The sequence below is a fragment of the Lissotriton vulgaris genome, chromosome 11 (assembly GCF_964263255.1).
Source record: "Lissotriton vulgaris chromosome 11, aLisVul1.2, whole genome shotgun sequence".
In the NCBI taxonomy this organism is placed as follows: domain Eukaryota; kingdom Metazoa; phylum Chordata; class Amphibia; order Caudata; family Salamandridae; genus Lissotriton; species Lissotriton vulgaris.
Window position 1 is genome coordinate 605,667,115 of NC_141699.1, and position 25,693 is coordinate 605,692,807.

The following is a 25,693-nucleotide window of genomic DNA, read 5'->3' on the forward strand; positions in this document are numbered from 1 at the left end:
AGCGTCCTACAAGTCCAACGCTACCATCCAGTCTCCAGGATCCAGGGTAGCCAGGACCTGAGCCAGAGTCAGCATGTTGAACTTCTCCTTCCGGAGGAAGCAATTTACGTTCCGGAGGTCCAAGATGGGGCGCAGGCCCCCCTTGTCCTTCTTGGGGACCAGGAAGTAGTGGGAATAACAACCACTCCCTACTTCCTGCTCGGGAACGCACTCGATGGCCCCCTTGGCCAGGAGGGCCGTGACTTCCTGACGGAGAAGAGCCAAATGATCCCCGACAGCCGGTGGAACCGAGTTGACATGGCTGGAGGGGGGGAGGGGGTAACGTGCTCAATCCGGATCTGCGCTTTCGGTGCAAAAAAGAAAGAACTGATGGCAGCGAGCATGGGTGGCACCTAAGTACTCCCCGTGACGTCATCTCGGCGCCTACGACGCCAGTGACGGACGCAGAGCCGCAGAACGCCACCTGACGTGCAGAGGTACTTCTAAGCAGCAAAATAATTCAGGATCCAGTCTGACGCCTGGGGATATTTTAAGGTAAGGAATCTATCACTAACGTGTCTCTTTCAGATACCCTAGCCATACCCATGGGAAGGAGGTCCTGCGGAAGGACCCTGTAGGAAGGTGGATATCTGACTATATGGTTACCCCCACTTTTTTGCCTGGTGTTTTGCTGGTTTTTGACTTAGTTGGCCTGGGACCCTGCTATTTAGGGTCCCAGGCTATCTGCTTTCTCTATAAACACATATCCTCCTGAGGCGGAAGCCGGGAGTTCTTTGTTGTAATTTTTAAAACTTGATGCCACTCTAATTTCCTGATTTTAAAGCACTCACTTGTTTCCTGAGACCCCAGGACTTCGTCCTTTGAGCACATCGCACCGCCGAGTGAATGCTGGTAGTGGACCCAAACAACCAAACATTTCCCGCCGCCATCGCTGGCGAGCCGCGAGGCCACGCCCACTCTGAGGCCACGCCCACCGCCACCCTGCATAAAAGCGCTGATCAATAGCGCCGCAGTCAGAAGCACATATCCTCCTGAGGCGGAAGCCGGGAGTTCTTTGTTGTAATTTTAAAAACTTGATGTCACTCTAATTTCCTGATTTAAAAGCACTCACTTGTTTCCTGAGACCCCAGGACTTCGTCCTTTGAGCACACCGCACAGCCGAGTGAACGCTGGTAGCGGACCCAAACAACCAAACATTTCCCGCCGCCATCGCTGGCGAGCCGCGAGGCCACGCCCACCACCACTTCTACCCCCTGATAAACATGTGCTTTCACCGTACGTGCAGCGGATGGGCGCAGCGGGCGCGCCATTTGCGCACCGAAGGCGTGCCTAAGGCAAGCCCGTCTGCGTCCGTCATTGCCAAGACATCGCCTCTCGCCTGTCCCCCTGGTCAAATCACCCGGGAAGTCTATCGTTACGATAGAGACTGCCTTCTCGCTCTAAATCCGGAAAAAAATTGCGAGAGCATATCGGGAAATGTTGGACAGACATACCTACACTGTAAGTCGTGCCACTTTTCCACACCTAACCCCCGCTTTTCAAAGCGCCTCTCAGCTGCGTACAAACTCACCCCTCTCACTATTTTACAACTCAATGTGAGATCACTATGTAAGTACCATCAAGAGATTAACACCCTCCTACTTGAAGAAAACCCTGATATCCTTTTTATCTGTGAAACCTGGCTATATGATGACATGACTAGTATCCTCAATCTTGCGCTGCCAGAGAGCTATCATATGAAGTCGATAAATAGAGATACCAGAGGAGGTGGCATTGCTGTCATTTATAGAAAGCAATTTCTTTGCTCCTTCACTAAAGAATTTATTTCGAATTGTGAAAGCGCTCGCTTTAAGATCACAGCAGGCCCCCATTTCTCTTTATCTGGCCTCTATATTTATCGACCCCCCGGTCCTTCTTCTAAATTTATAGAAGCTCTCCTTGAAACGGCGAACTCCCTGGTGGTGAGCTCGGCCAACTTTACGATACTGGGAGACTTGAATCTCCACTTCGACAGGAATCAAGATCCCATTATTAAAAACCTTCTAGCCGACCTGTCAGCCCTTCAACTCTGCCCACTGACCCACTCAGCTGGTCACATCCTAGATCCTGTTTTTACTAACCTCCCGGAGACTATAATAGAGACGCCCAAACCTATGGATTGGTCGGATCACTACTTAATCAAATTCACAAAACTGATTAAGGAAGTGTTTAATAAAGCTGAACCTACCCGTCATCTCAAAAGAGCATGGCACAAACTCTCAACTAACGACCTGCACGCCACCTTAGGAGAATTCCATCAAGAAGCACATACAAACATAAACACCACATATGCTGCTTTCTATAATTGGATTAATCAGGGATTGGATACCCTTGTACCTCTTAAATGGATTAAAGGACGTAGTTCCCCCTCCAACCCTTGGTATAACATCACCTTGAAAGCCATGCGTAAGGACTGCAAGACAGCCGAAAGAACATGGAGACGAGAATACAGTACCAAAGACAAATCTGCCTATCGACTCAAACAAAAGCTTTATCACAAAGCTATCTGTTCCGCTAGGGCCACTTTCTATGCTGAAGAAATTAATTCTAGTACTAACACCTCCAAAGTTGTGTTTAAACTAGTAGATGAGCTGCAGAAAAATAGATCTCCTTCCTCCAATACTATGTCAGCACAGCAATGTGAAGATCTTGCTTCTTTTTTTGTGGACAAAGTACAAAACATTTACAAATCCTTTCCACGCCACTCTGCTATAGCTCTCAGCTTCCCTCCACCCATTAATAAATGCACCAGGATGGAGCTTATACCTGAAATCTCTCATGAAGACCTAGCTGTACTTTGCAGGAAGGTCAAATCTGGTTCCCCAGCAGACCCCATGAGACCGGCCCACTTCTTAGAATCCCTGGATTTTTTTACCCTCTCTAGCATCTATATTAAATATGTCCTTCTCCTCGGCCACTGTCCCAACTATTTGGAAGCAAGCATGGGTCTCTCCCATCATTAAAAAACCGACCCTCGATCCCTCCAAACCGGAGAACTATAGACCCATTTCATTGCTTCCATGGATTTCCAAACTCGCAGAGGCTCACGTTAACACCATCCTGTCCAAGCACATGGATCTAAATAACATCTTAGATCCATCCCAAAACGGTTTTAGGCCAGGCCATAGCACCGAGTCTGCCCTCCTAGCCACGTCAGAACATCTTCGCACGATACTTGATGCCGGCCAAAGTGCTGCGCTGATCCTATTAGATCTCAGCGCGGCCTTTGACACGGTATCACATAACATTCTACTGTATCGTCTGACCATGGCAGGTATCTCGGACCGTGCATTGGACTGGTTCCGCTCCTTTTTGGAGGACAGGTCTTTCCGGGTATCAGCCCCTCCATTCCTCTCCCAGTCCCACTCCGTCGGACAGGGAGTCCCTCAGGGCTCCGCACTCAGCCCATCCCTTTTAAACCTATATGTACAGCCGCTTGCGGCTGTAGCCAGAGAATGGGACCTCTCACTGGTGTCATACGCTGATGACACGTAGCTAGCTATCACTCTCACTGAGGGTCCCTCTATCTCTGCAGCAAGGTTCAGGGATGGGATGGCTGCCGTAGCCCAATGGATGACGGATAATTGCCTGCAGCTCAACGCAGGCAAGACGGAGGTACTGCTTCTTGGAAAGAATACCAGTTACTGGAACCAACACTGGTGGCCTCTGTCGCTAGGCACCATTCCTCCCCCCCAAATCCCTGGTCAAAAACCTGGGCGTTTGGATGGACTCATCACTCAACTTCCAGACCCACACAAAAAGAGTAGCGGCCACTTGTGTGGGCCTGATGAGGAGCCTTAATCCCATACTCTGCTTCTTTGATTCCAAGGTTCGTCAAACGATCATTCAAGCCACAATTCTGTCCCGTCTAGACTATGCTAACGTCTTACTCCTGGGCGCCAACAAAGCTGAGATTGCGCGTCTGCAACGCGTGCAGAACATCGCGGCAAGAACCTTGGTAAGACTTCCCCGTAGGTGCTCGGCTAGAGCCACAATACGAAAGCTGCATTGGCTTCCGATTGAGTCCCGTATCCAGTTTAAAGCTCTCGTTATGATCTTTAAAATTCTTAAAACTGGACGCCCAAAACTTCTCCGGCCACCCCTTATACCTTATGCGCCACAGCGCAATCTGTGCTCACTTGGCCAACATTTACTGACAGTTCCCCTCACAAAGTTAGCTCGCACAGGTGGGCGCTCCTTTAGAGTACTAGGAGCCAAACTTTGGAACAATCTGCCGGTGAACATTCGCTCAATGGAAAATCTCTCTGCCTTCCGGAGAGCTGTCAAAACCCTTCTATTTCCTCCCCTTTAGGTTTCCGACCCCTTGTTTCTGCTCTTTGTGAAGATTCTGTGGTTCTTTAGCGCCGGGACGCCCCTTTGCTGGGGCAGCTGTTTTGCGCTCTACCAAATTTTAACATAACATAACATAACATAAAATGGACTCCATGTAGTTTAGGTACATACAAGATTGGTACTGGGTCACCCTTGTGAGCCCCTGTATAGTGTACCATAGATACCCAGGGCATAGGTGCACCCTAGGCCTTCCAGGGGCTGCAGCATGTATTGTGCCACCCCTAGTTTGCCTTCCAAACTGACACCACAGGTCTGTTCATACAGCCTAGGTAAGGTGGTGTAATCACCCCTTACTTAGATACAGTATACCTATTTCTATAAACATATATAGACACATATAAACCTATAAGTCATTCCTACGGCAGACCTCGACAATCCTGGAGGTAGAGTGCTTGGTTTTATGTGAGAGGGTGCCCTAGCATGAGCTGAGCCCCTCTGCAGCTTTCGGAACCATCTCCTTATAGCTGTTCTATGATATAGCCATACCATATACTCTTAAGTGCATTATAATTCTCGCGGTTAATGCTAACTTTGGTTTGACTTTATCGAAACATGTTGTGTAAGGTGTCAAACACTTTGGAATACTACCTCCTGCCAGTTCTGGCGGCGGGGGTAGCATTCCACCCTTCTAGAGTGAGAAGACATGTAGTTACTGGTAAACCCGGTTAAAGTTAAACAGAGCCTCAGCATCACAAAATGGATGCTGCTGCCACAGACACGAGTCTGCCCTCCTGCTGCTGGACGAAACTCCGGCAGGGTAGGCCTAGACAATAGGTTTCCTGTCCAAGGAGGTGCTGGCACCTTCCCAGACACGGTTTTGTGTATTGGGGCAGGGAGGGCTGCATTCGGTGAATGCTTTCCAGACACTGCCTGGGGCACACTAGGTGCTCCATGCATTTCCCAGTTCAAACCGGTTGCTGGGGCACTCTACCCCAGCTCTGGTGCGAAACTGGACAAAGGGAAAGGGGTGTAACCACCCCTCTCTCAGGTCCACCCATAGGAGGGACCTTAAAGGTAGTCCAGCCCCTAAACTTAGTATAAGTATAGGAACCCAGTCCCTAGGACTTTAGATTACCCTGGACGAAACTCAAACATATATCCTGGACCTTCGACATTCCATTTCAACTGGAAGACGGAAGACATCTCCCTTGTGGTCAAGGAGTGACCACCCTGTTTAAACAGGCACCAACAGCAACTTTGCCGGTCTGCATTTTCGAGGCTCCCGCCGGATCCTGAAGAATCTGCGACACATGACACTGACTTCCAGACATCTCTGACCCTGACCTTCACTCACAGCAAAGCTGAGACCCGTGGCGGACACAAGAGACGTGGGACCGGAACTCCTGGACATCCTGCATTTTGCAAGCTGCACCTACTTCACAAGGTATCTCGAAGTTGTACATTGGGGTGCTTGAAGCCCCAGACCCGAGCAACATTTGCACCGAAGCTCAGAGGCCCCCACTCCACGAGTGTCCTGTGGGCCCCGCTTTTGCATTCCAGCTCGACGTGTCTTTGCGGTTCCTAGTCCGTTGGCTAGTGAGCCCCCCGAAGACTTTCTTTTCAATCTAACTTGCTTTCCTGGTTGCTCCAGGCTTGCTCCAGCTTCCCAACAAAGGAGAAGTGCCACAGACCTTGCTGGTCTGGACCGAAGCCAATCTCGACATCCTGCGTGGGTTGCGGTTGCCAAGGCTTGTTGGGTCCAATCTGGATACAGACACCGCAGTCTACTAGATCCTTCGTGGGACAGCTTGAATCCAGCTCCTGTTTGTCGTCGACGCCTCAAGGACCTCGTGGCTGAAGAGACAAACTTCACCTTTTCACCTGAAATCACCCGACATTGGCTGGCAGCTTTTCATCGCCATCCTAAGTGACCCAGACTCTGTCCCTTCTGCTTTCAGGTTTTTCAGATCTTCGATCCACCCTTGGATCTACCCGGACACTTTTCCTCTGGTCGCCTGCAGCACTTCTTTGCAGCTCTCCACTGAAATAGACGACGAAACCTGACACCAAAAGACACCTATGCACCCGGCTTCCGTGGGTGAGGTAACACGAGTACTCTGGTAGTCTTGAGGGTATTGGCCCTCCTAGTGTCTAAGTCTAAAAGGGTTCCATCGTAGTCCATTCGGAAGTATCCTTAAATTGTAAAATTGTAACTTGTTCGTTTCCCATAGAAAGTCAATGGTAACCCGCGGCTGTGTTTAGACACTGCACGCGTCTCCTGTGGGCCTCCTACTTCCTAACCTTTGGTTGTTTAGAGTAGCCCCAGCGATCCCACAGGCCCCAGGCCTGCTTTCTAATTCTCACGTGGTTCTTATACCACTATTTTAGTATATGGTTTGTGAGGCCCCTAGGGCAAACGTATACTGTGCAACTTATCGCTCGCTGCCTGGGTTCTGGACTGCTGGGGACTATGAGGACCAGGAGTCCCTCGATTTGTTGCACCTGTGCTTGGACGCCAGCCCGTCCACCAGCGCTACTTCACTGCTCGCGGCCCCGCTGCGCGGGAGCCGCTCGCTGCCTGGTTTCTGGACTGCTGGGGACTACGAGGACCAAGAGTCCCTCGATTTGTTGCACCTGTGCTTGGACGCCAGCCCGCCCACCAGCGCTACTTCACTGCTCGTGGCCCCCGCTGCGTGGGACGCGCGCCGGGCGAAGCCAGGGCCAAGGGCGGGCCCGTTTGAGCCTGTTACAGCCAGGCAGAGACTGGGCTGGGCCTCCCCTCTAAGGCCTCCGACACCAACGGTGGTCCTGTAAGTGGTCTTAATTATTGTTTATGTGCTAATTTTGTTTGTTCCCCCCTCTCTGGATTCAAAATGACAGCCCGAAAGGGAAGAGGGAGAACTGGGTATGTTGCTGGAACTCTTGATCAATTTATATTGAGGGCCACATCATAAATTGCACACGAGATTGCCCTCACGGAACGACGCCTTTCAATGGACCCAGTATTCTCTAAAAGATCATCTTTGGGGGCCATTACGAATGTGTGTTCGCCAGAAAACCATGGCCAGATTGTTTCGGTCATTGGTCCACAGACTGAGAATACAAGTATACAGGAAATCTCAGCATCCTCACCACCCCGTAGCGTACTGCCAAAACCGCCAATGAATATAGCAACGAGTGTGGCAGTAGTTCACGAAGAGACCCGACAACAAGTTGAACACTTGCAGGGGGTTGTCTCGAAAAGGAAGTGAGGAGCCACACGAGGAGGCACACAGCAGAAAGGGAAGAAGCCCAAGACCTCTAACCTAAGCACCCAGAGAGAGACCCATAATGTTGGACCCTCAATTATTAAAGCCCCACAAGGATCCCAGTCCGCAGAAAATTCTCCGAACATGGTCGAGACTGTAACCGTAATTGGATCATTGCAGACTGAGCAAACGTACTGGACAAAAATAGGGGTACTTATAACATCTAGCTTGGAGCCACTAATGGAAAGACTATCAGCAATTGAGAATAGACGTGGGAAGGCGGAAGGACTGATAAGGAACACTCTGGGTAGCATTGACAACAAAATAGTGAGCTGTGGTCATACCAAGGAGTCAGGAAGGGAGGGAGAAATGGATGGCGCACCCCGTTCGAACATTATTGTCCCACCCATCGCGGTTCATGCTATGAAATTATTGGGCACTGATAAGTCAGGGGGGGGAATCGTAAGTAGTGGAAACACAGATCCCGCAGAGTTACACGGGGTAATATGTAATGATAGGGGAAGAAATGAGGCAAAGTACCCGCATCCCCATTTAGATTTACCTCCAGACTGTACGCCCTATGTCACTGTCCTGACCGACGTCCCTGAATTGGAACAGGGTATAGTTGAATCTTATGACCAACTTAAAAACAAGACAATACACTGGCTAAACAGTAATAGATCACTGCCCCGTGATGTTCACTGCAAGATTCTCTTTATGAGGAGAGTGAGATGGGTGGGACACAGGCAAAAAAATGTAGCAGGGGATTGCATTGTCTTTAATTTCAAAGATCCAAAGGCAGTGCACTATGTCACCCAAGGCCCTCAGACAGGTTCACGATCCAAAATCCAGGTGCGTAATATAAGCTATTTCTACAGGCCAGTAGATTATAGGTTTAACTGTGGGCACGTGGAGACCCCATAGGGAGAGGATTGGCCAGCCGGGCAGAATGAGAGGCGGGGTTGATGGGGAAAGGAGCAAGTTTCTGGAAACAGTCACAGTGGGAGGAAACACATACGACTGTCAGGCAGCCCCACAGAGGGCAGGTCGAGGGCCAGCACTCCCATAATTTAATAAATATGCGCCACTTGGCTAGGGAAGACATCTCAGTGAAGTAAACTGACTACAGAGAGAGGAGTTAGGCCAAGAAAGGGAGCCAAATCCAACACTGCAAGCAGGGGAGCACTTGGAATGTGCTTCTCTGAAAGAGAATCAGTCGACCTCTAGCAGCCTAAACCCAGCTAGGCTTGAAGTCACCCAAAACAGTAATAGGTCCATCATACCCATTCGTCCCCTCACACACTGCCATGGGAGCTCCTTTGAATTAGTATCCTGGAATGTGGCAGGTTTGTTAGCCAAATTCCAAAACCAGGAGTGGCTTGAATATATCAACAGATTTAAAATAATCTGCGTGCAGGAAACCTGGGAAGTAGACTACACTAACTTTCATTGAGTTGGGTATAAGTCATTTGGGGCTCCAGCAAGCAAGTCCACGGCGGGAAGAGCAAGGGGCGGCCTTTTAACATTGGTAGACCTGGGCCTGGAAGGGGTTTGGACTGACCTAAAATGGAACTCGGACTGCATGATAGGTGTACGGTTTAAAAGCAGGGGCCTTAATATAATATTGGTCAACATTTATAATGCAGTAGGATATAGAGCAAGAGAGCTGGACGAAAGACTCAATTTGTTGAGAGAGCAGGATCAGGGTAGAATGGCTCCATTGTTTCTAATAGCGGGGGACTTTAACTGCACTTGTGCCCAAATCTGATACCTATCACAGAAGACTGGGCCTCATGTAGCCTAGAAGAGGGAGTACACTTTGAGCATACGTTGGAAGGCAGGGTACTGAGTAGGGTGATGAAAGAACACACAATGGAACATTCAATGGACTTATTGACCATTGAGCCCAACAAGCAGGTTAACCCCACCTTTAAAGGAAGGGGCTGCAGCTCATACATTGATTTTATATTAGTGTCCCAACTGTTTAAGAAGTGGCTATTGGAATTTGAAATAGAGTGGAGCGGTTTTAGCGACCATAACCCACTAACATTGTCGATGGCAGAGACAAATGTTAGTAAGGTTATAAGGAGCGGGGTGGGGACAAATATGGAGGTGGTCACGGATCAAGGCAGGGCCTGAAATGGTCTAGGCTTAACGGAGAAAGCTTTTATAAGTCCCTTGCGAAAGAGGCGAAACAGCTTCTAGAGGTGTGCCTAGATATAGCAGTGGAAGGACCCCCGTTAGTGGAGGCATTTGAAGAAATAGGCGGTTGATAGATGGTCTTACGCAGACGAGCGGGCAGGGCAAGCGTAAAAATGACCCCAAGTGGTTTGACAGAGGGTGCTCCTTAGCACAGAGGAATCTAAGAGCAGCCCTTAAACATAACCCAAGGGATAAACAGAGGGTTATGCACTGCAGACTAACCTACAAGCAGGCAGTAAGGCGCGGGAAGAACGCACTTCAAGCTCAAACGTGGGAGGACTTGAGAGGAGCTGCTGACCGGAAAGACCTGACCACCTTCTGGAAGATAGTTAATAATCCTTGCTTCCAATATACAAATAGCCCGCAGATAGCGTCTAATGTGCTTCAGGAAAAGAGTGGGCGGAGCACTTTAGAGGGCTATATAATCGGGGGAACACAGAGATACAGAAGAATGAGGGGGGTGGGAGGAGGTGGAAGGTGGCGCTAGAATTTACCCTAGAAGAGATTATAGCAGGTATCCTGGGCCTTACCCGAAATAAGGCTCCGGGTTCAGATGGGATCCCCCCCCGGACCTTTTTTTAAGCAAGGTGGACCTATGGGGGCCAGTTTTAACAAGAGTGATAAACGCTGCCATAGCTTCGGGGCTCCCCCGCTCATGGTCAACGGCTATAATAGTGCCCATTTTCAAAAAGGGGAACAGAGACAGCCTCCAATGCTATCATCCTATCTCCTTGATAGACGTGACTGCTAAAGTGTTGGGCCGAGTTGTCTTAAATCGCCTGATGAGCTGGGCTGAGGACCACCACATCCTTACTGATGTTCAGTACGGATTCAGGGCCAATAGATCAACGACAGACCAATGTTTAAATTTATATTTATTAGTGGCAAAATACACCATTGCCAATAATGAAGCGGTTTATTTAGCCTTCATGAATCTTACCGTAGCGTTTGACTGTGAGAACCGGGAGAAGTTGTGGGCCTTAATGTCTAACCTAGGGGCGGACCAAGATCCTGAGAACTTTGCATTGGAATACATCGGCCAAAGTTAGGTACAATCTGGAAGGCGGTAACACCGAGCCTTTTATTTGCACCAGCGGGGTAAGACAGGGGTGTATTCTGGCTCCGTTCTTGTTCTCCCTGTACATAAATGGCTTAGAACAATCGCTAGGAAGCCTAAAGGTGGACTCACCTAGAGTAGGCAGTAGAGCAATCCCCGTCCTGCTCTATGCAGACGACGCGGTCCTGTTGGCACGTACTCCACTGGGACTACAGCGATTGATACACAGTTTCATGGACTTTATGAACAGTTTAGATTTATCCGCAAACTTGACCAAGTCGTATGTCATGGAGATGGGGTCCAAACCCAGAAAAAATGTTAACTATAGAATATGCGCACTCAGTTTAGCGAAGGTACAGTCTTTCTCGTACCTGGGCATTTTATTCGATAGGAGCTTACATTTTAAACCACTGATTGAGGAATGATGCAATAAGCTAGTATCTAGCACAGGGGCAATAATGAATTTCAGTCGCAGACTAGGGCGATGGACGCCAGAGAAAATGATGAACTTATACAACTCAATTTGCTACTCTAAAGCTGCATATGGGGCAGAATTGTGGGGGGATCGCCAACGTCGATAAGCTTCAGACAGAGGAGAACAAATATCTGAGAAGGCTCTTCAAAGTCCCAGAGTGCGTACCCTCTTATATTACACATAAAGAACTGGGTGGAGCGTTTATAGAGGACAGGGTGGAGAGTAGGCCCCTGTTAGCATGGCCTAAGATCTGGGCTAACCCAGAGGCCAGACTGACTAAGCATATAATTATGGATTGCCTGGGGAGGGACAGGGGAATGAATATCCCATGGCTGAAGTACATAAATGGAGCTTTGGATAATATTGGCTGTAAGGACCTTTTTCTAATGCCGACCGTCATTAGAAATCGGCATAATAGGTCGGGATCAGGTTAGGGTACAGGAGATGTTTTTCAAATACAAAGCCTCAGCCAGAGAAGTTAATGAATGGGGCAAACAATCAGTCAAAGCCCATGGTTTAGTGAGGACCTGTGAAGGAATGGAGCCTTACCTTGCCCTCATACATAATGCCCAAAGGGTCCCTGAGTCAAAGGGTCCCTGCGGCTGCGATCAACGATCTCCGCAGGACACCCTTCATTTTGATTTATTACGTCCATTTTATTCATTGCCCAGGCGACGTTTTTTAGTAGGTTTGATGAAAAAAGCCAAATTTAGGCACGCGAAGGAGGCCCTTTTATACCTACAAATGGTCCAAGACCCCTGACCTTACTTACTGTGACAAGTTTCTTAAGATTAGCAGTAAAATTAAGAGACACTAGAGGGACCCGTTGAGTAATATACCCCCATAATCATGACTAATATGTGGGGGGGGGAGACGGGCTCAATGAATTGCAAGAGTAATAGTTTCTGTATCCTTTTTAAACTGCACACTATTGTTATTTTTAATCTGTACTTTAATGGCGTTAATGTAAAATGCCGAATAAAGAATTTTGGAACTTGTATTGTACTTTTACCTCTGACCTCAAAGAGTGCAGGGGGGTTGTGTTTAGATTAAATACATATATATTTGATATATACCTTGTGTGGTGTGCTTTCATTTGGTACTCAAGGGATTTTAATTGGTAAAACAACTTGCTTAACTCGCTTACTGAAGTCTTAGCCTGATGACTGCTGGCCATTGATACCCCTAGGATAAGAGAGGCCCACAGGGGACTAGTCCAATGGACAGGGCGAAGAGCCCCGTCCCCCCAGGAAAGGCGCTGGTTGAGGCGAACATGTTGCGCCCCCAAGAGTCCAGCCAGCGGGCCTCCTGGTACGGTGGAGACAACAGTGGCAGTAGGGAGGGAAAAGCAGTCCGCAAAAGTGGACTGGAGGCTGAGGGGTGGAGAGAAAGACACGCCGGGTCACGCGGCACCGGAAGGTGCCGGTGCAGAAGGTGTTGAGGCACCGGATCCCCTGAGGCAGGGTGCCTCCAAGCCCCCCCCCCCCATCAGGGAAGAAAGGAGCCAACCCTCAAACAGAAGCAAAAGCTCCCTCCCACCAGAGCCCTGGTGGAGAATCCCCAAAAGATGGTCCGCAGCGAAATGAGCAACTGAGTAGCCCATGCGCAGAATACCCACAGCCGTGGACACTGTGTGAGTGGATGCCGCACCCACCTCCGTGGGGCCCCGCGGTGGAGAAAGCAGCCCTCCGTGGGCGTCAGCTGTAAACTAAGGGGGCCATCCTCGAAGCCGAGCGGGTCGGGCAAAGGCCAGACCTGGAAGTTAGAAGGAACCGAAGAGTGGGGGACCTGTTGCTCCTCCGGCGAACACCTTGGCCTTGGGAATGGCAGGGAGCTGCCCTTCGAGGACGCCGGTGAAAAAGCCAACATGTGGCGGCCTGTCTCCGGGGAGGATGACATCAGTAGGCACCCAACCTCCGGAGAAGAGGGAGTGTCCGAAGACGAATCCGCGACCCGGCGCCTGTCTGGAGCCATAAAGGGAGCCATAGCACAAGTTACTACTTGTGTAACAATATATCTGTAAGAGACATTAGTTAGTGATAGATTCCTTACCTTAGAATATCCCCAGGCGTCAGACTGGATCCGGAAACTTTTGCGTAGCAGTACCCTTGCACGTCGGTAGGCGTCGTCTGCAGCTCCGCGTCAGTCGTCGGCGTCGTGGGTGCCGTGATGACGTCGTCGGAGTACTTAGACGCCGCCTCTGCGTGCTGACGTCAGTTCTTAGACACAGCTTTTCTGTGCCAGAAACGCAGAGCTATGCCAAAAACCAACACTGGTGCCATGAAAGGGGATGACCTTAACCCTAGATATCGGTTCGCAGAACGGGGAGGATGGGTGGGTCGGTAAGGAATCTATCACTAACTAATGTCTCTTACAGATATATCGTTACACAAGTAGTAACTTGTGCATCTGAAAGAGACACGTCAGTGATAGATTCCTTACCTTAGAATAGATACCTCAGCAATACCAACCCCGTGGTGGTGGGTCCGCGAACCAATAATCACACCAGAAAGTCCTGGAGGACGGACCGGCCAAAGAAGCCATCCCTCCGGACTTGACTGTCCAGGCAATAATGTCTTGCAAACGTGTACAGCGAGGCCCACGTAGCCGCCTGGCAAATGTCCTGCAAGGGCACACCTCGGCCCAAAGCAGTTGTAGTCGCTGTGGCTCGAGTGGAATGAGCCCTCAGCCCCACAGGGGGTTCCTTCTTAGCCAAGGAGTAACACGTCTGGATACACAAGATGATCCACCGCGAGATGGGCCGCTTGTGCACCGCTTTCCCTTTCTTAGCGCCCACTTAACCAACAAAGAGTTGGTCATCCACCCGGAACTGGCGTGTGCGATCCAGATAGAATGAGAGCGCACGTTTTGGGTCCAGACGGTGGAGCCTCTCTTCCTCTCTCGAGGGATGCGGAGGCGGAAAGAAGGTGGGCAAGGTGAAAGATTGCCCAATGTGGAAGGCCGTGACTACCTTGGGTAGGAAGGAGGGCCTTGTCTGTAACACAACCCTGTCCGGACGGACTGAAAGGAAGGGAGGATTACAAGATAGAGCCTGGAGCTCACTCACTCTCCTGGCAGAGGTGATGGCTACCAGGAAGGCAGTCTTCAAAGTGAGAAGGCGAAGAGGGCAGTTGTGAAGTGGCTCAAAGGGAGCGCACATCAGAAATGTAAGAACCAGGTTCAAGTCCCACTGAGGCATCACGAAGGGAACAGGAGGGAACGTATGTGTGATGCCCTCCAGGAATCGATTAACGATAGGGGACTTGAACAAAGAAGGTTGATCAGGCAGCCTCAGAAAGGCTGAAAGAGCTGAAAGATAGCCCTTGATAGTGCCCAGAGCAGAGCCCTGCTGGGCAAGAGAAAGAAGAAAGAGGAGAACCTCAGAAAGAGGGGCATTGAGGGGATCCACAGCCTTTGCTGTGCACCATGCCACAAATCTGTTCCACCTGCAGGCGTATACCGACTTTGTGGAGGGACGCCTGGCTGCCAGAATGATGTTGCAAACTTCAGGAGGCAAGTCAAATGGCCTCAACTGCCGCCGCTCAATCTCCAAGCATGGAGGTGGAGACTGGACAGGTTCGGGTGGAGGACCGTCCCATGCTGCTGCGACAGAAGGTCCTCCCGAAGAGGCAGACGAACCGGGGGATCGACTGACATACTGAGTAGCTCGGGATACCAGTACCTTCGTGCCCAGTCCGGAGCCACAAGGATGACTTGTGCCCGGTCGCGCCTGATCTTCTTCAGCACTCTGGGCAGAAGTGGTATAGGTGGAAAGGCGTACAACAGACCGCAACTCCACTCGCGACGAAAAGCGTCTCCGAGCGAGTGCCGCCTTGGAAATTCCAACGTGCAGAATTGATGACATTGCGCGTTCTCTTCGGTGGAGAATAGATCTAACCAAGGCTCTCCCCACTGCAGAAAGAGACCTTGCGCCACGTCTGAGTTCAGACGCCCTTCGTGATCCATCATGCACCGGCGGCTGAGTTCGTCCGCCCTGGCGTTCAGAGAACCGGCCAGGTGTTGAACCACCAGAGTCACACCCTGATGTTCCAGCCATTGCCAGAGGTGCAAAGCCTCCTGGCAGAGGGTCCACGACCCCACCCCACCCTGTTTGTTGCAGTACCACATGGCGGTGGTGTTGTCCGTGAACACCTGCACTACACTCCCCCGGACAGAGGGGAGGAATGCCTTCAGTGCTAGACGAATCGCCTGCAGCTCCAGAAGGTTGATATGGAGCCGGGACTCCGCCGGAGACCAGAGGCCTCTGATCTCTGCCTCTCCCATGTGGCCTCCCCAGCCCTGGAGGGACGCGTCCGTCACAACTACGTGCTCCGGTTGGGGAAGGGAGAGGGCTCTGCCGCTGACCCAATCGCGGTCCGTGAGCCACCACTGCAGCTGTCTCGCAGTGCCCTCCGAGATCAGGACATGGTCGGACAGGTTGCCCTGATGCTGAGCCCACTGAACCTTCAGGTCCCACTGCAGAGCCCACATCCACCACTGGGCGTGATGCACCAGAAGGATGCAGGAAGCCATCAGCCCCAGAAGCCGCAGCGTCAACCTGACCGAAACCCGGGATAAAGGCTGGAAGATTGGAATCAGAGCCTGTATATCCCAAACCTGCTGTTCGGGTGGGTAAATCCGAAACCGCGCCGAGTCCAGAACCGCTCCGATGAAAAGGAGCTTCTGAGAGGGACACAGGTGTGACTTCGGCACATTGATGGGGAACCCCAGCTGGTGCAAGAGGTCTGCCGTCGCCTGGAGGTGGCTGACGACTGTCTGGGGAGAGCCTGCCTTCAACAACCAGTCGTCGAGGTAGGGGAAGACTGAGACCCCCAACCTGCGCAGATGAGCTGCGACCACCGCCATCACCTTCGTGAACACCAGTGGGGCGCTGGTAAGGCCGAAGGGGAGCACGGTAAACTGAAAGTGCTCGTGGCCTACCGTGAACCGCAGGTAACGCCGGTGGGCCGGCAGGACGGGGATGTGGAAATACGCGTCCTGCAAGTCCAACGCTACCATCCAGTCTCCTGGGTCTAGGGCAGCTAAGACCTGAGCCAGAGTCAGCATCTTGAACTTCTCCTTCCGGAGGAAGCCGTTGACGTTCCTTAGATCCAAGATAGGGCGTAGGCCCCCTTTGCCCTTCTTGGGTACCAGAAAGTAGTGGGAGTAGCAACCACGTCCTACTTCAGGCCCAGGAACGCGCTTGATGGCCCCCTTGGCCAAGAGGGCCGAAACTTCCTCCTGCAGGAGCCGCAAGTGATCCCCCGATACGCGGTGGTGTTGCGGTGGCATGGCTTGAGGAGTCGTCTCGAAGGGGAGGGAGTAGCCCCTCCGGACGATCTGCAGCACCCACCTGTCCGAAGTGACAGTGCGCCAGTGAGAGTGGTGATGGCGAACCCTGCCCCCCACTGGCGCCACATGGGCCGAAAAGCACGGACTAGGAGGGTTTAGAGGCGGATGCTGCGGGGGAAGGTGTGGACTGACCTCGCCGTTGTCCCCGACCGCCTCCACGGCGGTTTCCACGGCCGCCGCCGTGCTGGATGTTAGTCTGCGGCGAGTGGCTGGCGGCACGTGTGGGGACGCCCCTTCCTTGGCCACGAAAGGAGCAAAAAGCAGCCGTTTGCTGGCGCGGGGCCGAAAGGCCCAAGGACTTGGCCGTAGCCCTGGAGTCCTTAAAGCGCTCAAGCGCGTGGTCTGCCTTGTCGCCAAAAAGGCGACGGCCATCGAACGGCATGTCCATCAGGGTGTTCTGGACATCTGCCGAAAAATTGGCGGACCTCAGCCAGGCGTGGCGTCTCACCGCCACCGTCATCATCGCTCTGGCCAGCGAGTCGGTGGTATCCAGCCCACACCGGATAGAATACTTGGCTGCATCTCGGCCCTCCACAAGGGCTTGGCCGAGTTTGGCCCGTACCTCCAACGGACACTCTGGCAGCACTTCCGCCACCGTCTCCCACAGAGAGTGGGTGTAGCGGCCCAAGAGGCATGCGGTGTTGGAAGACCGCAGTCCCAAACTAAGGGAGGAGAATATTTTCTTCCCAAAATTCTCATACCTCTTGGATTCCCTGTCCGGCGGAGCCGTCGGGAATGCGGTCTGGGAATTTGAGGCCTGGATGACCAGACTCTTGGGGTGGGGTGGGAGGACAGGAAACATGTGTTGCCCGGGGCCGGGCGGTGGCGTCTGGCCACGTTCCTATCTACGGGCGAACCCGTAGCGGGCTTGGACCAGGTGCCCAAAAGAACGTCGGTCAAGGCCTCATTAAAGGGCAGCAGAGGCTCGGCCGAGCATGACTGCGGTTTAAGGACCTCAGTGAGGAGGTTAGTCCTCACGGCCGCGATGGGGAGCTCAAGGGCCAAGGCCTTGGCAGCCCTCGTCAACACCACGCTATAGGTTGCCCCCTCCTCCGAAGCCACGGTAGGAGGAGAGACAAAACCAGTGTCTGGAGAGGTGTCCATGCCACTGGCCTCCCCAAGTTCTCCTGCCCAGTCCACTTGAGACTGACACTCCCTGGTCAGAGGGTCTTCAGACTCCTCCCATGGCGTGGGGCCGACTGCCGGAGTTCGAGTCGCCTGCGGGACCGCTCCCGCCTGGCTTTCGAAGATAGGGCCCGACAGTCGGAGCAGGCCTTGTCATCGTGGTCGACGCCTAGACAGGTCAAACACAGGTGGTGGGGGTCCGTGACCGACATCGTGCGGTCGAACTCCTCACAGTGTTTAAATCCGGGCATCCCTAAGGCACCGATCGGAGTCGTTCGACTTTGAAGAATGATCAAAATGATCAAAAAGTTAATCAAAAATTGACTTGGGTAACTGCACTTTATAGATCTGCGCTGGCTGGCGCAAAAAAGAACTGACGTCAGCACGCGGAGGAGGCGTCTAAGTACTCAGATGACGCCATCACGGCGCCCACGACGCCGACGACGGACGCGGAGCCGCAGACGACGCCTACCGACGCGCAAGGGTACTGCTACGCAAAAGTTTCCGGATCCAATCTGACGCCTGGGGATATTCTAAGGTAAAGAATCTATCACTACGTTTCTCTTTCAGATAAGTCAGCCACCTGAGGCAGGACGTCATCACCATCCGGCGCCAAAGGAGACGCCGGACAGGGCTTCCCCAAGTCACAACGCGCCGGGGACCGGAGCGGAGCAGAAGTGGCCAAGGGGCGGCACCGGAACGACGCCGACTCGACCTCCGACGAGGCAGCCGCCTGCGTAGAGGAGCAAGAGGGACCAGGGGAGTGACACGACGCCCTCCGCCAGCCTCGGCCCAGAATGTGACTAAGGTGGCCCGCTGACCCATGCAGTGCTGCCAGGGCCGATTCAACCTCCGACTCGCCCTCGGACAAGGAAGCCACCCACAAGGAGGGACAAGAGGGGCCCGGAGGAGGACGAGGGGTCCCCGTCCAGCCTCAACCCAGAGCGGGACGAGGAGGGTCCACCGACCCCTGTGGTGCCACCCGGTCCAGCAGGTGCCGGCGACGTGGCGGCGTCAGCTCAGCCATGGACAAGGCCGCCGCCTGTCCAGAGGGGCGAGCGGGGCTCGGGGATGCGACCTGCGACCCGGCAACCTTCAGCGACACCACAGGGACTCCCGCTGGAGTTTGCGGCGAGACTGAGGCGCCGTGGTCCGCAGAAGGGACCCCAGAAGGGCCGCACCCCAACAGTACCACATCCTCCAAGCCTGGAGCAGAGCCAGTAGCCAATGACCTTGTTACGGTGTAGTCCGATGCCACATCGCAGATGGCGTTCTCCTGCCGCCCAACCGGTGATGCGATGTGGCGTCAGACTACATGGTAACAGGGTCATTGGCTACACTTCCGATATGGCCTATGGAATAACAATTGCATTGTGGTATTGAATTGCTGTGGCTATCATACCACACAGGCTGCACTTCTGGCTATAAAATTAACAAGTGATAGTAAGAAAAAGGAAGAATACCTAACCTTTTAGCATTTTTTCCGCTTTGATTGGATTACGCACCGGCTCGGATAGATGAGCGCAACGCAAGGGTCTAAATACCACCCCTGTCGCAACATAACATTTGGCCAGGGTTATCACCCCAAAATTCTCTACATAATTCCTACATTGCCCTGAAGAAGTCCTTTTTTTTTAGGATGAAACGCCTTGGCTGTCTGTCTTTTAAAGAAAGAACTAATTAAGGAAAAGAAAAAACTTGACCATTGTACAACGAATTGGTGGATTCTTAGAGAATTATTATTCAAAGGACTTTTCAGAATATTGCTGCAAAGTTATGCATCTTTTTTGTTTTTCATAAGGTTCTCCCTACTCTTGAAAGAGACCTTACGTCACCTCCAGATGGAGTCGCCATTCGTCATCAGACTGACAAATGATTCTGTCTGCTCTAGTATTTAGAAAGCCCGCCAGGTGTTGAACCACCCGTGATATGGCCTGGTGTTCCAGCCATGTCCAAAGGCACAAAGCCTCTACGACCCCACCCAGACTGGTTTGTTGCAATATCACATGGCGGTGACGTCCGTAAACACCTGTAACAATCTCCCCTGATAGGAAGAACGGCTTTCAATGAAAACTGGATCGGCAAAGCTACAGATTGGTCTGTCAGAATCTGGGCTCCACATCAGAGACCTCTGATTACTACCGCTCCCAGATGTCTGGCCCTCCCCATGAGTGGAGCAACTGTCACTACAGTAAGCTCTGGTTGGGGAAAGGAGAGAGATGTGCACTGACTCAATCGCGATTCGTTAGTCACCACTGCAGATCTTTTGCAGGTCCCTCTGAGATCTGGACCATGTTGAACAGATTCCCCTGATGCTGCGCCCATTGGAACTTCAGGTCTCACTGCAGAGTCAGCATATGCGGACAGGCATGTTTTACAAGCAGGATGCAGGAGGCTATGAAGCCCAACCACCTCAAGGTCACTCTCACCAAAATCCAAGAAAGAGGCAGAAACATATGTATCATAGCCTGAATATGCTTGACTCGCATTTTGGGAAGATAGGCCTGAAACTGCAGTGTGTCTAGGACAGTTCAGATGAATGAAAAGGTGTGAGAGGGAGTCAGGTGTGACTTCGGCACGTTCATAGTGAACAGCGAGTGGGGTTTGCTGTAGTCTGGAGGTGGAAGACGAGAGCCAATTGTTAAGGCCCGGAAAAATTGGAATCTCTGATCTCCGCATATGTACTGCAACCACCGCTGTCACCTTGGTGAACACCCAAGCAGTGCTGGTAAGGCCAAAAAGAAGCATGGAAATCTGAAAGTGCTCTTGGCCCACCGTGAACCACAGGTAACGTGTGCAGGCAGGACAGGGAATATGCATCCTGCAAGTGTAATGCTACCATCCAGACTCCTGGGTATAGGGCAGAAAGTATTAGCGTAAGCATACTTGAATTTCTCCTTATTCAGGAAGAGGTTAAAAAGGCGCAGGTCTAAAATAGGATGGAGGCCTCCGTCATTTTTGGGCACCAGAAAGTAGCAGAAATAGCAAACACGACCGTCTCATGTTGGCACCTTCTCTATAGCTCCCTTGGCCAAGATAGGAGACACCTCCTGACAAAGCAAGGAGAGGTGGTCCTCCATCAGTTTGTCGCAAGTAGGTGGCATGGAAGAGGTTTGTCACAAAAGGCAGGGAGCAGCATCTTTGGACTAGCTGCAAAACCCAATGGTTGCATGGTATTGGCCTCCAGTGTTACAGGAAATGGTGCATCCCGGCCCCCACTGGATTCCCATGACGTTCGGAGGGCATACTAAAAGGGTTTGGAAGCGCAGGCAGAGGTTGTGGCTGGTGGGGTGGGATGGGATGGGATGGGATGGTTTGGTTTGACCTCTGGCTGCCTGTCCTACATCTCTGGCAATTGTGTCTTCGGCCAAAAAAGATTGTGCGGTTTGCTGGCTGGGCATGCAAAGATGTGGTTGGAAGCCCTTTCTGTGATCATAAAAGGGGCGGGAGGTGACCTGGGATTGACAAGGGCCATGGAAAGGCCCAGGGACCTAGCTGTAGCTCTGCTATCTTCAAAGCGCACAAGCGCACAGTCCACTTTTTCTCTACACAACCAAGAGTCAACAGCGGGCATATCCATAAGAGAGGCCTGGACATAGTCAGAAAAGCCAGTGGTTTTCAGCCAGACGTGGCACCGAAGGGCCATCGACGATTAAATTGTTCCGGCCAGCGAGTCGGACATATCCAAGCCACATCATATGGTGAACTTAGCTGTGTCCCTTGCATCAGCAATTGCTTGAGAGAGTGTAGCTTGGACCTCCTCCGAGATCATAGGCAGCACTTGCACAACTGAGTCCCAGATTGTATAGGTGTATTGGTGCAAGATGCACGCAATGTTTACCAACTGCTGTGTCAGAGTGGCAGAGGACAAGATCCTCTTCCCAAATGTAACCAGCCCTTTGGATTCCCTATCCAGTGGAGTGGTAGAGAACACGTTGGGGTTGATTTTGGAGGCCTGGACCACCAAGCATTCTGGGGTGGGGTGCTGGGTGAGGAAACTGGAGTCCATTGGGGCGGGCAATGGCGACAGGCAATTGTCGTATGCACAGGAGACCCTGTGCTGCACTTAAACCAGGCCCCAAGTAGGACGTTGGTAAGGCCTTCCTTAAATGGGAGTAACAGTTTGATGGGCGGGGGGGTCAGGGCAACTCCGGGCTGAAGACGTTTGTCATGCCAGTGAGGGATAAGGAAGGTCCCCGACCATAGCCACAATTTTAAATGATGCATAATCAAATGATGGATGGAATGCTGAACAAATCAAACATTCACCCCCAAAAAAGATCCAGGCAAATCCATTATTCTTTTGCTCACCATGCCACCACAGTTTAGATCCAGCCATTCGCAAATCAGTCATGAGCTTGTTCCCCATGGGTACAGTCCAGCCAGAAATGCATTCTGGGACCGATTTCAGGGCATCACCCTTCATCAGCCAGGCTAGCTTGAATCCAGTGGCACAGGTGATATCCCGAAAGCATTAACAGGATGCTAGTTTCCGGTCTGGGGAGGACATGGCCTGTCAGCTCGCGCTGGACTGTTCCCATGGGGAGCAGGGCCAAGACTGATTTGCATATGGCTGGGTCCAAACTGGAATGGTATGCTGAGCAAACAAACTATGGATTTTGGCCCAGATCTCTGTACTGGGGATAAATGTTTGACATTGTTCAGAATTCCGTCCATCAATTGTTCTTTTTGCACCATTATAAATAAGGAACCCTCCTCTGTAGCCATGATAGGGTGACAGACCAGTGTCTGGGAGGTGTCCAGTCCACTGGCATCTGCCAAATTCTCATACCAGGTTTCCTCAGGTTCTTCTAATGGTTGGTATCCAAAAAGGTCAGCAGTCCCCTCCCAATCATCAACCAATCCAGGCCTGTTTTAAGAATAAGGCACTGGCTCTGACATGGGGAGTCTGCGCCTGCTTGATGCCAGTCTCGGATGACGTTCATCTGGCAATGCGCCGGAGTCAGGAATGATGATGGGGTTGCACCGGTACTGGAGCGGGTGCTGGGGAAGGTCAAGGTCGCTCCAGCGGCGGTGCTATGAATCAGTCACTGGATCCCTGGGGCCCAACTAGCATATAGGAAAAGCCTGCTGGCAGAAGACCAGTAGAGGCCCCTCTGGGACCCATGGGGCCTGAGGGCCCTCAGAATGGGTTGGACCACCCAAGGATGAGGTGCATGAGCTCATAAAATTCTATGAGGTGGGCGGGGTCACTCCGGCTCCTGGAAACACTGCGAGGTGTGGAGACAGCCAGGCGCAAGCGCCACCACAGAGGTAGACCTTATTTCCAAAGGCCCTTCAACTCGTCCAAAAACATGCCGGAAGAAGTTAGAGACCTCTTCGGTAACTACTTCTTTTGTAGGACTTACGCGACGATTTGGAGTGGGACGGCGATTGCCGATTACGACTTCATGAACGATCTCAGGACCTACATCGCGACCGAAATCTGGAATGACACAAGGGTCGGTTGGCGTTGGCAGCGAGGAGTTTGAGGGACTGCTCCCTTGGCACCTTAGGATACATGACACGGCAATCCTCGCATATGTTGGTGTCCTGATTGCGCTCCAGACATCAAAGCAAACCACATGCAAGTCTGTCACAGGCACAGCATAGTTTAAAACCTGCCTTTCTGGTGGACATCCTTCACACCAGGAAACAAAGGGCCTGATTGAGATCTTGGTAAACGGGTTAGTCACTCACAAGAGTGACGCATATCCCATCAGCTGAAATATAAATCCCATGGGGTAGAATGGGATTTTTACTTTGGCGTATGGGATATCTGTCACCATTGTGACGGATTAACCAGTCCACGAAGAAATAAATCAAGTCCAAAGTCTCAAAAAATCTTCGACAAAAGGTAAAAAAGGGACAGTAAAAAAGGGACTGGGGGTAACTCACTCCGGAGCTTCACTGACTGGTGTGGAAAGAAAAGAACGGAGTGGATTGACTTAACAATGGGCCTTTGGTCCCCAGATCCCCTGGGGTTTCAGAAAATAGCACAATAGCAATTCATACTGTAAATATTGTGGATCCGATAGAGTCTGAGTGTGGAAATACCCCCCATGGAAAGAAAGGGATGGATGAACCCTTAAGTCCTGTTCTTACACCCGAGGGAAGTGGGATGACTGTCAGCTCTGTTGATATACCATCAGAGACACCAGTACATACCCTTAAGATATTATCTTGGAATATTGCTGGGCTGAAGGGGAAATTGGTAGATGCTGACTGGGGGTTCTTTGTAGAACATCATGATATAATTGTACTTCAAGAAAGCTGGTCAGTTGATGCCATTCATCGGGTTGGTTATTTAACCTTCTATAAACCAGCCTGTAAAGGCCCAAAAGGTCGTCCATCTGGGGTCTGGTTATTTGGATCAGACAATCTTTAGGTTACAAGATTTCTGACTTACCAACACTGAGTAATGATATTTTAGGGATGAAACTGAGTAGTGAAAGCAGCCAAGATCTTTTCTTAATCAATATATATGCTAGGGGCCGACCAGGAGGGAAGTCATCGAAAACGGTTGAAGATCTAGATCCCCTTTTGAACAGCATTGGTAGAGATAAATGTGTTTTGGTGGCTGGGGATTTTAATTGTACATTCGAACCTGTCCCCAATCTGGATAATGGGTGTTATGGTGAGGTAGACCAGTTATGGAATATTCCTAACTTGACCATCCCACCTGTAAAAAAAAGTTACAGAGGCCGTTATGCAGTGGCTTGGTCTCTGCCTAGAATGGGACTTGCGGGCGGCAAATGGGAGGACAAAATCTGATATGGTGGGAAATGTTACTTTTGACAATTGCCATAGCTCGAGCCGTATTGATTACTTCTTAATTAAGATGGAGTTCTGGAGTTCATTAGTGGACATGGAAATAGTCACAAGGCCAGAAAGTGATCATAATCCCCTAGTAATAAACTTATTAGCAAATGGCGACCCATTAAGAAATAGTGTAACAAATTTAATCACAGCAGATGCAGTCCTCACGAATGACTGCAGAAGGGTACGCTGGGCTAGGTTTCTGGAAGACCCTTACACCATTGAAAATGTTTCGACAGAGGTAACGGCATCGACTAAGCTGATTGCGCCTCTGCTAGAGGATGTGGGGTTACTGGAACAAATTGGGGTGATTCATGAATCCCTTTTTAACAAAATTAAAACTTTTTTTATTAAACCTGGTGGAGGGAGGAAAACTGGCTTGACTCATATAGGAGCTAAATGGTATGACAAGTCTTGTCGTCTTGCCCACAGTTCTTTGATTGCTGCTATTAAAACTAGACTAGCAACAGATATTAGAAAAGCAAGGGAAAATTATAGGAAGGTGCTTAGGCAGGCAAAGATAAATTGGGACGAACAACGTTGGGTAGATTTATTTAAGGCCAGCCTCTCCACTAACCAGCAAAAATTCTGGCAAGTAGTGAAATGGGGAGGTACTGGGGACCTGCAAACTCCAACCAACCATGTTCCGGCGGAGACTTGGGTTAAGCACTTCTCGGCGCAGTTTGGTAATACAGAATTGGGCTCTTGCAACACAGGAGAGAATACTTGGGCTCCGACTGTAGTTCTACCTCGTGATCAGTTAGTTTTCACGGAGGTGGAGGCTTTAAATGCCCTAAAATTAGTTCAGAATGGGAAAGCTCCCGGCATGGACTGTGTCCCAGCGGACCTATTTAAGTATGACCAAGAAAAATGGGTCCCCTATATAACCTTATTGGCCAATGCCATAGCTAGAGGTGCCAGAATTCCTGACTCTTGGAAAGGGGCGGAGATCCTACCTGTGTATAAAAAAGGCGATAAGACGAATCCGGGGAACTACCGCCCCATCAGTCTTATTGACCCCCTGCAGAAGGTAATTGCCAGAATGCTGTTGGGTAGAATCCAGTTTTGGATGACAGATGAAAA